Genomic DNA, 13014 nt, shown 5'->3' with positions numbered 1-13014 from the left:
TTTCAAGAAAAAGTATTTAGGTTTTAGCGTCGCTAAAAATTATAATCTTATTGCGGTTTAGTTAAGTACGATATTTTTTTGCACGATCAACATAAATTGTAACGGATTTTAAGATTACTTGTTCCACTATATTCGGTTTCTTAGAGAAATATGAATCATAAATAGGGTGGTTCGAACCATAGTGCTATTTAAAGCATTGACATGGAAATTGCGGGTTTATTGGATGGAAAACAAATTAGGGCAACGTTAAGAAATTTAAATTTTAGATGTTTCCACTTCCACTTCCGGCTGGCTACGCTGTGAGAGACCTCAGCTTTCGACGCAACTGGGTTCTGCAGATGCAGGGGGCACTCTGTGCCTGGCTTCAATAAACCAATTCTTCAAATGGCCTAAATAGTAGATGCCTGACCCAAATGGCACACTCTACTTATTTTTATAGCTCACACAAGTAAGTGTAGCAGCCTTAAAAAGCATCTCTAAACAATAACATTTTTCCGTTGTTTGTTGACGATTTGTAATCCAGTATAAATTTCAAAAGTATAAATATAGGTACGTATATTAAAGCGGAGTGGCTTACTTTTGTCGTTAGCTAACAGAACTGAGTCCCTCATAGGCACCTCGTGTCATATATATATATATATATATATATATATATATATATATTATTTCACGTTTACGCATACCTGGCGAAATATCCTCATCTTTCGGCCGGCATCGTCTAGCGCCCAACGGGTTTAACTTCAAGTCGTGCTTTTTGGATTCTTTTGGGGTCTCTTTATGCATGTACCAAATGGAACTCCGCTTCACAAGTGATTACCGAAATTGCACCACCTTCAACATCCGACGTTATTGGCTGAGCCCCGCAGCACGGGTATGTGACAACAGGCCACACAATCAAACCTCCGCCACTCTGAATCATCGTTGTAATCGCAGCAGCGCAGTCTGCCTCATGAAGTCAATCCTATTTTATTCTCCGGCAGATTCTGTCTTTTACCCGCAAACCGGCATCTATCGCAATCGGATACGCGCCCACGCGCTTAGTTTATATCCCCCATTCAATAGCACGTCATTAGCCGCCGTACAGTTTTGTTAAAGTCTGTAAAGCCTTGATCGCAGATCGAGAATACCAGCTGATTCTGACTGAACTGGTCGTGATCCTCTTTAGTATAGTGTGCCTCTGTTGAGGCCGTCCATCCTTGTCGCAACACCCCTTATCGTTGCCCTCTGAGGACTGGCCAGTTAGTGCCTCCTGATTGGTATACTGCATATGTACAGAACTCGGCCTAACGAATCCACATCACAACCTTCAATCTTCAGTCCCAACCCAACTGAGACTTGCTACTATGATTTGCCCTTTTCGACAACAGCTCCGAAGGGGGGGCTGCGCATTTACCTCGGAATAGCAACATATGTTTCCTTTCCTCTTGACTGGGTACAGGACCGGAAGCGAGGATTAGGTTTTTCCGGCGTATGATTTTAAACGACTTGAATTAATTTGACGTGGGACAGCCGCCGCGATCCAGTTTGCGAAAGTAGCTGATTCCGCGGTTTCATGGACGTTAACCCCCAGTTTGGCTAGAGGTACTCGCTTAGGACACACATCGCTCGAAAAATAGCCCATTGCCCCTGTAACGGAAGATGAACTACTCGAGCGATTTGGCTTCCTTTGGAAAGAACAATCGTAGAGTAGTTCTTTCCAAAGGCGCCAAGTCCAAAGGAGAACTTCCCATGTAGTCGTCACACATCTCTAACCACAGTTGGGCGTCTTTTGCTGGTGGTATTGTGCTTTTGATATCACTTGGTCGACCGGTCATCTAACGGCTCAAATTGTTTGACCCATGTTTTCTGTCAAGCTTGGTATAACATTAATTTCGACGAGGCGGCCTGATCACCAAGACATTCGACGGCTTACTAGCGTAGCGGTATCGTATAATAATAGAGTGGATCGGCTTTAGTTTTACAAGCAAGAACAAGGACTTCATAGCCATTTGCTTTACGCTTTTATAGCCGTAGACGTGTATTTATGCATATATATGTTTCAGCTTATACAGAACGTTGGTGTTGTATGAGGTATCATAGGCCTCAGAAATACGAAGCGAACTTTTTTTAGTATCAATCTCTTTGTATTCTCTACAATCCTCTGTTTATCTACATGACATCGGATGATTAATGTCCAGTCATTAAATAAGTCATAATTTTAAGTCAGACTATTGAACGCCGCCCAAAAATACTCTAAACACGAGGCATACCCTCGCCAAATAATCCCGGGTTACTCAGATATTTCCATTATTATCAGTACGACCCGGTAATGCTCTTAGACGTTTTGCCAATGCTCACCGTAATCTTGTAAAAAGAACTGCATACACCCTATGTTCCTGCTAGAAACAAGGCTCTCATGAGACGATTGAGTGGTTAATGAAGCTTTTCATGCCGTAAGTCTGATTTTCTTTTATTGTTCATTGACTGGCAGAGCCACGGCGAGTACGTAAGCTGTGTCGGCTATCTACTAAAGGGTTATTATTACGTGCTATTCTTCCAGTACTCAAAGTATATAGGTTACTACTTCGGTAGGTACTTCGGTAGACTCGTCAGGTTGGTGGAAAGCAGGGCGGTAGACACATCGATCATTAAGAAAAAACAGCCGTTATCAGGGCACTATGACTAAAGGAGAAGTTTAAAAAAAAATTATGCAGACTGTCCATGAGACATGCATTTAAGCTCTCGGCAGTTATAAAACAGACAGCCTAAAAAAAAGTGTTACCTCTAGGCATGAGGACAGAGCTCTCCGATCAGTCATGGCACATGCGATTTGTGATAATTTTTGCGACGTTATTAACGGCGTTCGCGCTGTAGTCTCTTATCTTTTATTACGAAAGACCACAATCGTTTTCGGTGTAACAGACTAAACCACTTGTATCCATTTATGTGTTAGGAGATACGTGACTCCCGGAGTTTGACTGCCCTATAAGTTTTACTATCATTGCTTGTTTACCACTGAAGCAATGTTTGTAAACATACAAATAACTTATAAAAAAAAGAAGTAATTCTGCTGACTAGTGAACAAATTAGGAACGGTTATCCATTAGTGACCGATATTTTTGCGTATGAATTACAACTCACCAAAAAGATTGTGGACTTCATCAGAAATTAGCCCGAGCCTTGCGCCGCTAATTCTTTCCGTTCGTTTCTTGCTCAATAAATTTACTTAATGAACACATACTGGATGTTCTATACATATATTGGGTGAAGATATCCAAAAATAACAAAGTCAATAACGACTATTGAACATACATTTGACAAGTACCGGTAAGAAAAGGTTATATTTCTTTTTTGTCAAAAATATGTGATAAATTGACAGGTCATGGGCCAAATGATAGAGGTTTCATGTAATGGCGACCCTATAACGGAAGAGTATGAGCCGCCTAGGAACACCACAAACACGCCAGCAATGGTTTGTATGTTGCATCTCCCTGCCCTATTTTTCCGCTCTTCTGATGCTAAATAATATTTAATTTCTTGTTCACTGAAACGTTTAGATTTCAATGAGTTGCAATACCAGTAGCCGCCATTTCGTGTGGCTAAATTGAAGAGCCGTTTCACAGATGTTTGTTCGAAACCGTGTAAATCACTAAGTTTGTCACTTTAAATAAAATTATTAAATGCACAAGTATCAGCGCCATGTACTTTATGGACCTTAATAACGTTGGCAATAGCGCTAAAATCAAAACAAATTGTGTAAATAATTGAAGATTGATATTGATAAAACAAGGAAGAGTAATTTTGTCTCGAAAAATTTGACACCACGTTCCGAAAGTATGAGTTTCACATGTTGAAGTAAAATAACATCTTTTTGATAATAATTTATAAAGAGAACTTGAGGAATCATCCAGTATACCGGCTATAATCCTTTTTGGTTCTCGTCTTTGCAGGAGCGATCTTCATCCGTTATTGCAAATAGCCATTGCACGCTGTTATTAATGAACGTCTGAGCCAGCTCGGTCGTGTGTTTGTGTCGTAATGGTACTTGCCGTTGTTGTTCCCTTGGAGGACTTACAAGCAATGCATAGTTACGAATATTGCAATCCTTCCAGTGCTGGTCTGTCGGAAAGTTAAAGTATACAGTGATGTATCTCTCCTCGGCGTGGTCGAAAGCCTTACAACGATAGCAGATTTGTGCAGTTCGATCCGTTTTAGTATGACCCGGCTGAAATATTACCGTTATCCTGCAGTTAATAGGTAGAACTACACGATGATTATATTCAATATAGGCGGTGTCCACAATGCGCGCTCCTGTCTTAATGTACTTCGTCAGCTTTGTTAGTGAACGATACCGTTTTTCGGAAAGTGTTTCAAATTCAATATGCTGAATTACCACTGAAAAGTGAGCTCCTTAAAATATGGCCTCAAGTCAGATGTATAGCAAATTGCGTGCCGAGGATCCAGGAAGTGTAGGCTGGTAACCGCTGGTGTCTATCGGTGGTTGCCCAAAACTGATAGCTTTTAATATTTTAGTTCAACTTCTAGATTATTTCGAAGACTTCTTACACGATGCCGGTATTGCTGCTTTGACAACTTAATTTGAACGTGGCTGTTGTCCTTGTAGGTTCACGAACCTTTCGAGGTGCCGTTTGTTAAGATGTATACATTCAGGTTGAAAAATGCGCGGGTCAACTGAGTGTATCGGAGCTGTCACGCAATAATCGGATTGCTCTTCAAAATAGCTGACGTCTACGGTTGTTGTTGGCGGCGACACAAATATAAAATTAGTAATTGCAAAATAATAAGTTCTCCAATTAACTACCCTTTTTCCAAAAGTTATCTGATTTAAGCATCCTTCATTGATTGCATCCAAAACCACAGGGTATTCTGGTTAGGACAATTAAAATGTATTAACATAGCGTTCAATAGTAATTATGTAGTCATTGTTATTACCACGGTCAAATATGTTGCATGAGACGGTCATGTGATTCTGACCGTCATGCGGCCTGTCGGCTGCAATGAAGTTTATCTTAATTTTGATCCTCAGTCTCAACAATTTCTACACTCATAAGTAAAAGTGCGATCCTGCCGCCATCTCGAAAAGCAGACTATGTAACTGTAATTCGAGGTAAAAAGTTCTTAAGAAACATATATGTTACTTTCGCAGTCACCAAAAGCGACAGGCAAGGTCATAAATACATTCTGATCAATAAAACCTCAGTCAAAAAAAAAAGCCGGAGTTTTGATTTGAGCATCGATGTTAAGCATCCTGGTGGTATGTCGTCAAGGCATTTACTTTCGGGACAGTAAGATATTTCGTAGCTGCAGTCATGCAAGTTCTTATAGATTGCAGATAACATACTCCAGAGAAGCCTAGGAGCCGCAAAGTTACCTTTGTTATCGGTTTTTAACTTACAAATAAGCAAGATTGTTCTGCTATATTTTTTTTTTTCGATAAAATCAGCGTCTGAGTTGGGTTTGTGTTTTTGGATCTAGACAGGGGTAATTTGATTAACATTACGACGAATCTTACAATTGTATTATCTGCTAATAATGGGCAATTTGAACACTTTACGAATGTATGTTTATTAATAAAACAATTGGAAGTGGCCATAATAGATGCATACAATAACGGCAATTTAAGGCTACTTATGGGGTTCCTTATTATTCATTTTTCGTATGTCCTTTTGGGAACAGAACAGACTGCTACAAACAACAGAAGCAAATATGATGTCAATTTTAGAAATACTTTTTTCGCTCCGAACCCGCTACCGGTGCGCTGCCTTTTTGTGTGTTTACCGTATTCGTGGTTTTCGTTCAGTTTTGCGAAGGGTTTAATTGCATTGTTTTTGCACCAATTATGGGAAACATGTTTCGTAGCGGTGACGTCAAATGAACCGAATTTGTTTCTGTGACAAATTTTAGAACAACGAGACCAATTGTCGAGAGGGAATGGTACTTCGTAGACAGGGAAAAGTGAAATACAAACGCGCTTATGAAATACGGTTGGTCCGAACAAATTCTTGCTTTAGCCTTGGGACTTATAGCTTAAGTTGTGTTACTACATGGAAGGCGCTCGCAAAGGTTTCGTTATCGTACGAAACGTATATTTACTGTTCAAAACTATCGGAATTTACGATAACGCCTTGGCAACTCAAAGTTATGCAATTATTATTATTATTTTGATTTTTTACCTCTCATAGGCATTATCTGTTGCATGGACCACCATCACTTTTTAAAAGCTAGCCTAAGCCAGTCCCCTGTGGTCGTCCTGTGTACAAATCTTAAAAGAAACGTGGCAATTCTAACAGAGAGGCAGTTCAGTACCTTAAAAGTTCTAGACCTTTTTTTACGTTTTTATACTGCTTTTTTTCATACTAGCACACAATACAAACGGGCAACAAATCAAAGAGCTTTGTTCCAAAAACAATTTTATCCTACAAAATGTTAACAGGGAAAGAAAAACTGGTGTACGGTGCGCCAAACGACGGTTTTCCCTACTCAAAATATGTTTTGTGTAGAGTTTTCCAGTGTGTTTCAGTGGTAGATAAATCTCTGTCGAACTATATGAATGCATATGGCAATGAATTATATATTACATGACTATATTAAAAAGTATCAAAATTAGATCTATTTTTGTAATAACGTATGAAATAAATGCTTAAAGTTAACGAGGACTGCCCACCGAGCGGAACGCCCACTAGTGGCCGGTAGAACAGTCAACAGAGATTTTCATCGTTTTCGCAAACGTAGAGGCAATAAGTTTGGATCCTACATGCGCAGGAAGGAGTCTTCACCGTAGAGTGTGGTCAAGAAGATACAAGCCGCCATTACTTGTTTCCGACTGATCAGAGCCACTTGACCCGTTAGCTAGTATACATTAACAGTGTACAGTTCCTTATGCACGGATAGAGCAGTTGACCGTACTTCTTTTTCTCTGCAAATTGACAATTCGCTGTCAGTCTTTAGTTTCTCGCAATCGCACGTGACATAGTAGTGAAGCAGTCTCCTTTTTGGTGTTTGTTCGTGTCTCAGCACGGATCTCCAGCCAAGAATAGCGAGCGGCACATTGCAATGATTCAAAACATACTTCATTGATGGACGCGGGCGTAGCACGTACAAAAAAAGATTACATCATCTATGTCTAGGAGTAATATTATACGGCTTACAACAATCAGTTATAACGCAGAAACATACAACCAGATAGAAAATTTATTGATTGGCATATCTTCATCTATTATATTATAGAGACGTTTTGTGTTAATGTTATTAGAGTTTGACAACTCTAAAGCGATGGTCTTCTCCATTAACAATAAGAAGACTAGGCTATTTAAATATGGGCAGAAAGGCAACATGTTGAATAGTACGAGACAACTGATGGCATCCTTTTTAAATTTTCTAGAGGAATTGACCTTTTTAGGAGCGTAAGGTAAGAAGTTCCAAATAAAAATTAATCGGACACGTTCTTTTACAGTTAGTGTCTGTATTCGATCAGGGATTTGCAAAGTACTATCTTCTAAACTTAGGAGAATAGAGAGAGCGTTTACATTCTTTGAAGAGCAAGTTTTTTTAAAATTTCCCAAAATATTATAACGTAAAGTATAACTAAATGTTAATAGATCTCGTTGATACTAAAGAGATCGTGATTACGTTGAGAAAGCCTAATGAAGGTTAACCTATAAACAGTAGATTCTAGCATATAGAGCGCCCGCTTATACAAAAGTACTCCTCTATTAATAGTATTAGGAAAAGTAAGATCCGCATGCAGAAGAAAGCCCCTGAAGGGAAAAATCATTGCGCTTTAGCCTAGATAATATACTGATAACTGGCAGACAGTAGGTTAGATGCTTATCAATAAAAAAGGTCCCCGAGAAATGAGCTGAAGCACAAACCCATAACTGTCGTATCGCGAGTTTAATTAGAAACTAATAATGGCTCAAACATTGACACTGTGAACTGAGATGCGCTAAATAATACCGCCTTTATTTTTGAAATATTGATAACTAACTTGAAAAGAACTCAAAGAGTAAAAAACGTGTAGGATCAGCCTGACTATTTAATTTCACATTCAATTTGTGGTTTTAAAAGAGGTTACGATCTTCTGGAATCCGATGCGGTGGAGCTTTCATTTATGTTAGCAAGTATACTTTTATCGTTCGCAGACATTTAAGTAGGAAGAAACGTTCACATTAGGAAAAATTCTTACTGCCCCATTGCCATCTACCATAAAAATCTTGTACCCTGAAACATCAGTCGCTAGTTTAACTCTGTTGAGCATTATATCAGAAAGCCGTGCTGGCTAAAAGAGGTGGCTAAAAATGTTTAAATTGAATTCTAGCAAAGTTGCAAAGAGAGGCAGTTTTCAAAACACCTGGACAGAAAATGTAGTTTTTATAATTGTAAACGAATAACTTAAGTCCATTTCTAGCTCCATATCTTTATACATAGATCTTACAAAGACACTCTTAAGCTGAGAAATAGAAGAATAAGAATGTTTAAATTAAAGATTATTTCACTTTTTAGGGCTAACTGGCGTATATTTAATTGGTCTAGATGGGACAGATAGGACAAAACCCTCGTAGCCGCTTTGAAAATTTCGACCCTTATTATTACTTATTATTTACTTACTTATTTTTTTTTATTACTTATTATTTACTTACTTATTTTATAAAGAGAAGAACGAACAACGAAGGCTGTACCGTGTTGGAACTTCTCCTACATCGAGAATATTATTGAATGAGGATCAGTTAAGATTTGAGACAACAGCCGTAAAATATCCGGCAATGCCAGTGGGGGCAATCTAATCATTACCGTCATCGCACAAAAGAAGAAAGTTCCATCGTTTACGACTGATCAGCAATAGCCACAAAGTGAGAACAAATCCGCGCACTCGTGAGTTTCTTAACCATACGACACTAAGTTCTGAGCCGCCCGCTATATTGAGTCTCAATGACGGAAGTTTTGTTTTGGACATAAACCTTCCTGTTGTGTTCGTCACAGAACAGACCCGAATAGAGGCACGAGGCTAAGCCCCCGCCGTTGATTTAACTAAAATGAATCACTGATATTACACCCAGCTACGCAACTAATAGGATATTATCCCATTGCAATTACCTTGTTTCACCTAACCCGTTAGCCTTTTGCAGTTGTTCCATCAGTCTATTCTAAATTTAATAGGACGCTCAGTCAACTCGTTATCTATCTCATTTGTGATATGTTGGCTTTTGGCACACTTTTAGAATGTGTTAGGTGTTTTTCTTAGTGCTGACTAACTGACATTGTTCCTGGGACGCACGTCAACAGGTCAACCATCAGCCGAGATCTGAGGGGCATCAAAGTGGCTTTTGGCCAAACTTCACGATTGATAGAGTCCGCAAGCCTATTCATTCTGTTTCTGCAACGTTATCAAACCTCGAAATTTGCACAGTTTTTTTTTTATAACTAATATACAGGCACATTATTCAAGTTGAGGTTGAGTTTGCCTTTAAAACATCACGGGCTTAATTATTTTTTGTAAAAATATTACGTATATTTGTTTTAGATCTGGTCATTTTTTCTAAAAATTATATTGAAAAATTTTCAGCTTGAACAATACTGAGATCGCATTTTCACCAGTTGTTTTATATGTAACTCAGTACGACCAATAGAGTTTTCGCAATTTTCACCCTATAAGATTAAGTTTAAGTATTCATTTTCATTTGGCTTGTCTAGATCTATCGAGTCGTGTTAGGAAAAATCCTTTAACAAAGACTACCATGTCATGTTTTTACTCTTAGAAAAACATTTCAAGCTAAAAGTTGAAGATATAGTATGTGAACATGTATTGCATTTCAATACACACCAGTAACGTATGATTAGTAACAAAAAATAGCCTTTCTACACAAACTTCACGTAAAAAATTTCAGTAGAAGCTAAACGAAGAAGCTATTATATTCAATTTTTTACCTTTTTAAGGCTGAAATATTGATATTAGCTATATGAAGATATACCGCATGTTTATTCGGTTCGTCGAGATCTTTCGACTGGTGTAAAGCATCGGAATAAAAAAAGTAGTATTTTGCGTAGCAAAAATGCTTTCGTTATGTCTAGATGACAATGTTTTGAAAAATATTTTAGACAAGTTCTCCAAGTGACGCTTATTAGAAGTTCACTCAAAAAAGCACTCAAAGGCAGCTTGAAACGCATTTTCATCAATTTGCTCAGATCAATACCGCGCTGTATGGCGTATAAAAAAAAAAACAAAAAACGTTCATAAAATCGGCTTTATTTTGTCTGATGGAATTCCAAACAACGATAGCAGACGTAAAACTAAAAGCATAGGGGCTCTGCTTTAAGCGCCTTTCTACACTATATGAAGTGTTAGCGATCCATCAAAAATAAGGAAAACTCAACCGTGTTAGGATGTCGACCTGGGTCGGACAAACAAGCTTCATGACTTTTAGTAGTATATAGGTAGAACAGATACGGACTCGTAAAGTTTACCTCGCGCCTAATACTCTTTAAATCTATTCTACTTTACCCTTGTAGAGATAAAAGGATAATTATATTTATAACAGTCTATTAATCCTCATTTCATTTTGAATTCCTCTTCATTGTGGTACTTGAAATTTGTTTAATCTTTCAGTTTTGACAATTCTAAAAAAAAAAAAACCGTTCGTTTGCTTTGAGTTTAGTTCTATGATATTTTCCTTTTGACCATTTTTCTTTCTGCTGGTCTAAAGGTAACGTCATTGAACATTGTGCCTTGAGTTTCCAGTTCCGAATCGTACATATGCAAATTAACACAGTTGTGCGTCTTTAGGTTTATGAATAAATGAGGTCTCCTTAAAGTTTATACCTTATTTTATCGTTGAAAGCTACAAACACCTATATTTTTAGTTTCGTTGATTAATTTACGAAAGACCCTGACATCCTGGGAGTCCCCACGCAACAGAGAACAACGTATAGTTCACGGTTATTATATAAGGGTCTTCCGAGAAAAATGAGAGTGTCTTTCATTGTTTGTCCTTGTGCTTTGTGAATTCTCATAGCAAAGCGTCATTGTACTGTAAATTGACGTCGGCGTAGTGGTATGTCATCGCTTTCTAAAAGCCTGGGAGTAATCCTCAGAAGCATAACGATGTAATCCTTAAATATATAGCTGACAATTTTATTCAAAATAAGCTAATTGTATAGATCCGGAACGATAATCTTGCGCCGTTGCAAAGTTTAGGAGGGCCTATATTCCTCACTAGAATGATCGGCGAACCTCTCGTTAGTTACAGAAGCGAAGTCTCGATACGTCAAGACTGTCGGGGAATTTTGTTGGAAAATATGCCACGCCGACATCTTCTAGTGCTGAATAGAATAAATGATATAAGACTTCTGTGTAAGAAAAAGTGCCAAAGAATTTCCACAAAATACCAGCTCACTGTATTTTGTCAGAAACTGGAGTCTCTCAATAGTGTGTATTACTCTTCATTACTTTTGTATTTCAGCTCTCCTACAGTCAACCACAGTCTAATACGCAATCATGGAATACTTACCTTAAGTTATGTATGTAACCCGGTGCGCTGTTGAAATAGTTTTTTGATCTACCTATGTTATGCATTCACGGTTACCACACGCAGTCTTTATACTGATAAGAGACCAGCGCAGACAATATTAAGGACCGCCTTAGTTCCTGAAAATGCTGGCGCGGCATGATTTTCAAACATGAAAAATGAGAATGAAGTTGTTACCGTTGGTTCATGATTACCCGAGTTACCATTACGCTTTGTACAAAAAAGCAACCTTTTTCCCTCTAGAGAGAACATTATTTGGCCAATCGATTCCATCTATTGCTTAAAGTTGTTCGGGGTAAAAGAGTAGTAGTAGAAAGAAAAGTAGAGACTCAAAACTGGCTCAATCATACCCCTTTAAAGAATAATTTGGGATTAAATAAAGCCCGCAACCTAGAGCTTTAGTAGGATAAATAAATAGATGGATATCATTCACTGCACTGCACCGTAGGTACTCTCCGTTATTTAAGTTAAAGTAGTTTGGACGAAATTGGTGCTTCAGAGATTGAGCCTTCAGCACTATGTGTAATGTTGCAGGGCAGTGATCTGCAAAGCTAGCTGTGACGTATGAAATTAACGCAGCTTTAGTGAAAATAAAAACCTCGGCTGGCTGGACATTCTTTAGGTATTAGAGAACTATTGTCCTGGCAGAGGAAATGTAAATAAACATTTAGACGAAAAATAGGATGTTTAGTACAAGGAAGAGCACTTACCCAGAAGCAAAGAGCTGAATATAGGTGGAGGTTTGTCGTGAGTTACCATGAATGAGATATTTGATGATTGAGACCTTAGACATTCAGAGTAATGAAGGTTTTTGGAAGCTATCAGGTGTAGTGCTTCAAGCTATACGGAGTTGAAAATTTGCTCCTTGAAGAGCAACCGGTAACAGACATCGAGAGACAAAGAGAGCATACTTTTATTAAACTAAGAACTGCGTTCTCATCCAACCAAGAAAAATATCTATTCCAAAATATATTTGTATCTCAACGTTATAACTATACTCACGTATTATATACAGGATTTAAATTACCATAACATCTTCGCGGAATCCTAGAATTAAATTATAAAGACCCAAAACACAAATGTACGTATGTGATTACTATTATTTATCAGGCACGGCAAGGAATTATTTTTTTTTTGTTTTTGTTATACAGCTACTTAACTATTAAACAATAGAAAAAAATGTTACAAAGTGGCCGGGTAGAATTACTCAGGCTATGTGCAAAGCAAAACAAAATTCTGCTGTAACTGTCACCTCGAGGCCTCTAACGAGATTTAAAATTGTAAAGACGTTATACACTTGAACCTTTAGGATACCCTAACCCATTGCAGATAAATACATAAGTATGCCAATCTTCGTACACCTTTCCGACCCTTAATTCATCACTTTTTCAATTTTAAGGTTACTTTGCTCTTAGTACCATAATGCCATACTTATCGGTGCCAAAAAACTACCCCGTAAGACGCTTCATTGGCAACTTCCATAACAAGGAGC

The 13014-nt window shown here is 38.1% G+C and overlaps 1 long non-coding RNA gene across 1 annotated transcript in view; it reads left to right on the top strand.

Annotated features, from left to right (window-relative positions):
* The window catches only part of LOC111262512 (uncharacterized), a 57335-nt gene extending 52142 nt beyond the window's left edge, over positions 1-5193 (top strand). The window contains exons 2-4 of the long non-coding RNA XR_015311937.1: positions 3359-3451; positions 3930-4020; positions 4604-5193. This is a non-coding gene — a long non-coding RNA (uncharacterized LOC111262512). The remainder of the gene's footprint in view (positions 1-3358; positions 3452-3929; positions 4021-4603) is intronic.
* Positions 5194-13014: the final 7821 nt, after the last annotated feature.

This window comes from Varroa jacobsoni, unplaced genomic scaffold (assembly GCF_002532875.2).
Source record: "Varroa jacobsoni isolate VJ856 unplaced genomic scaffold, vjacob_1.0 scaffold_670, whole genome shotgun sequence".
NCBI lineage: Eukaryota > Metazoa > Arthropoda > Arachnida > Mesostigmata > Varroidae > Varroa > Varroa jacobsoni.
The sequence above is the reverse complement of the archived record's forward strand: the minus strand, read 5'-3'. Positions and strand labels throughout refer to the sequence as shown.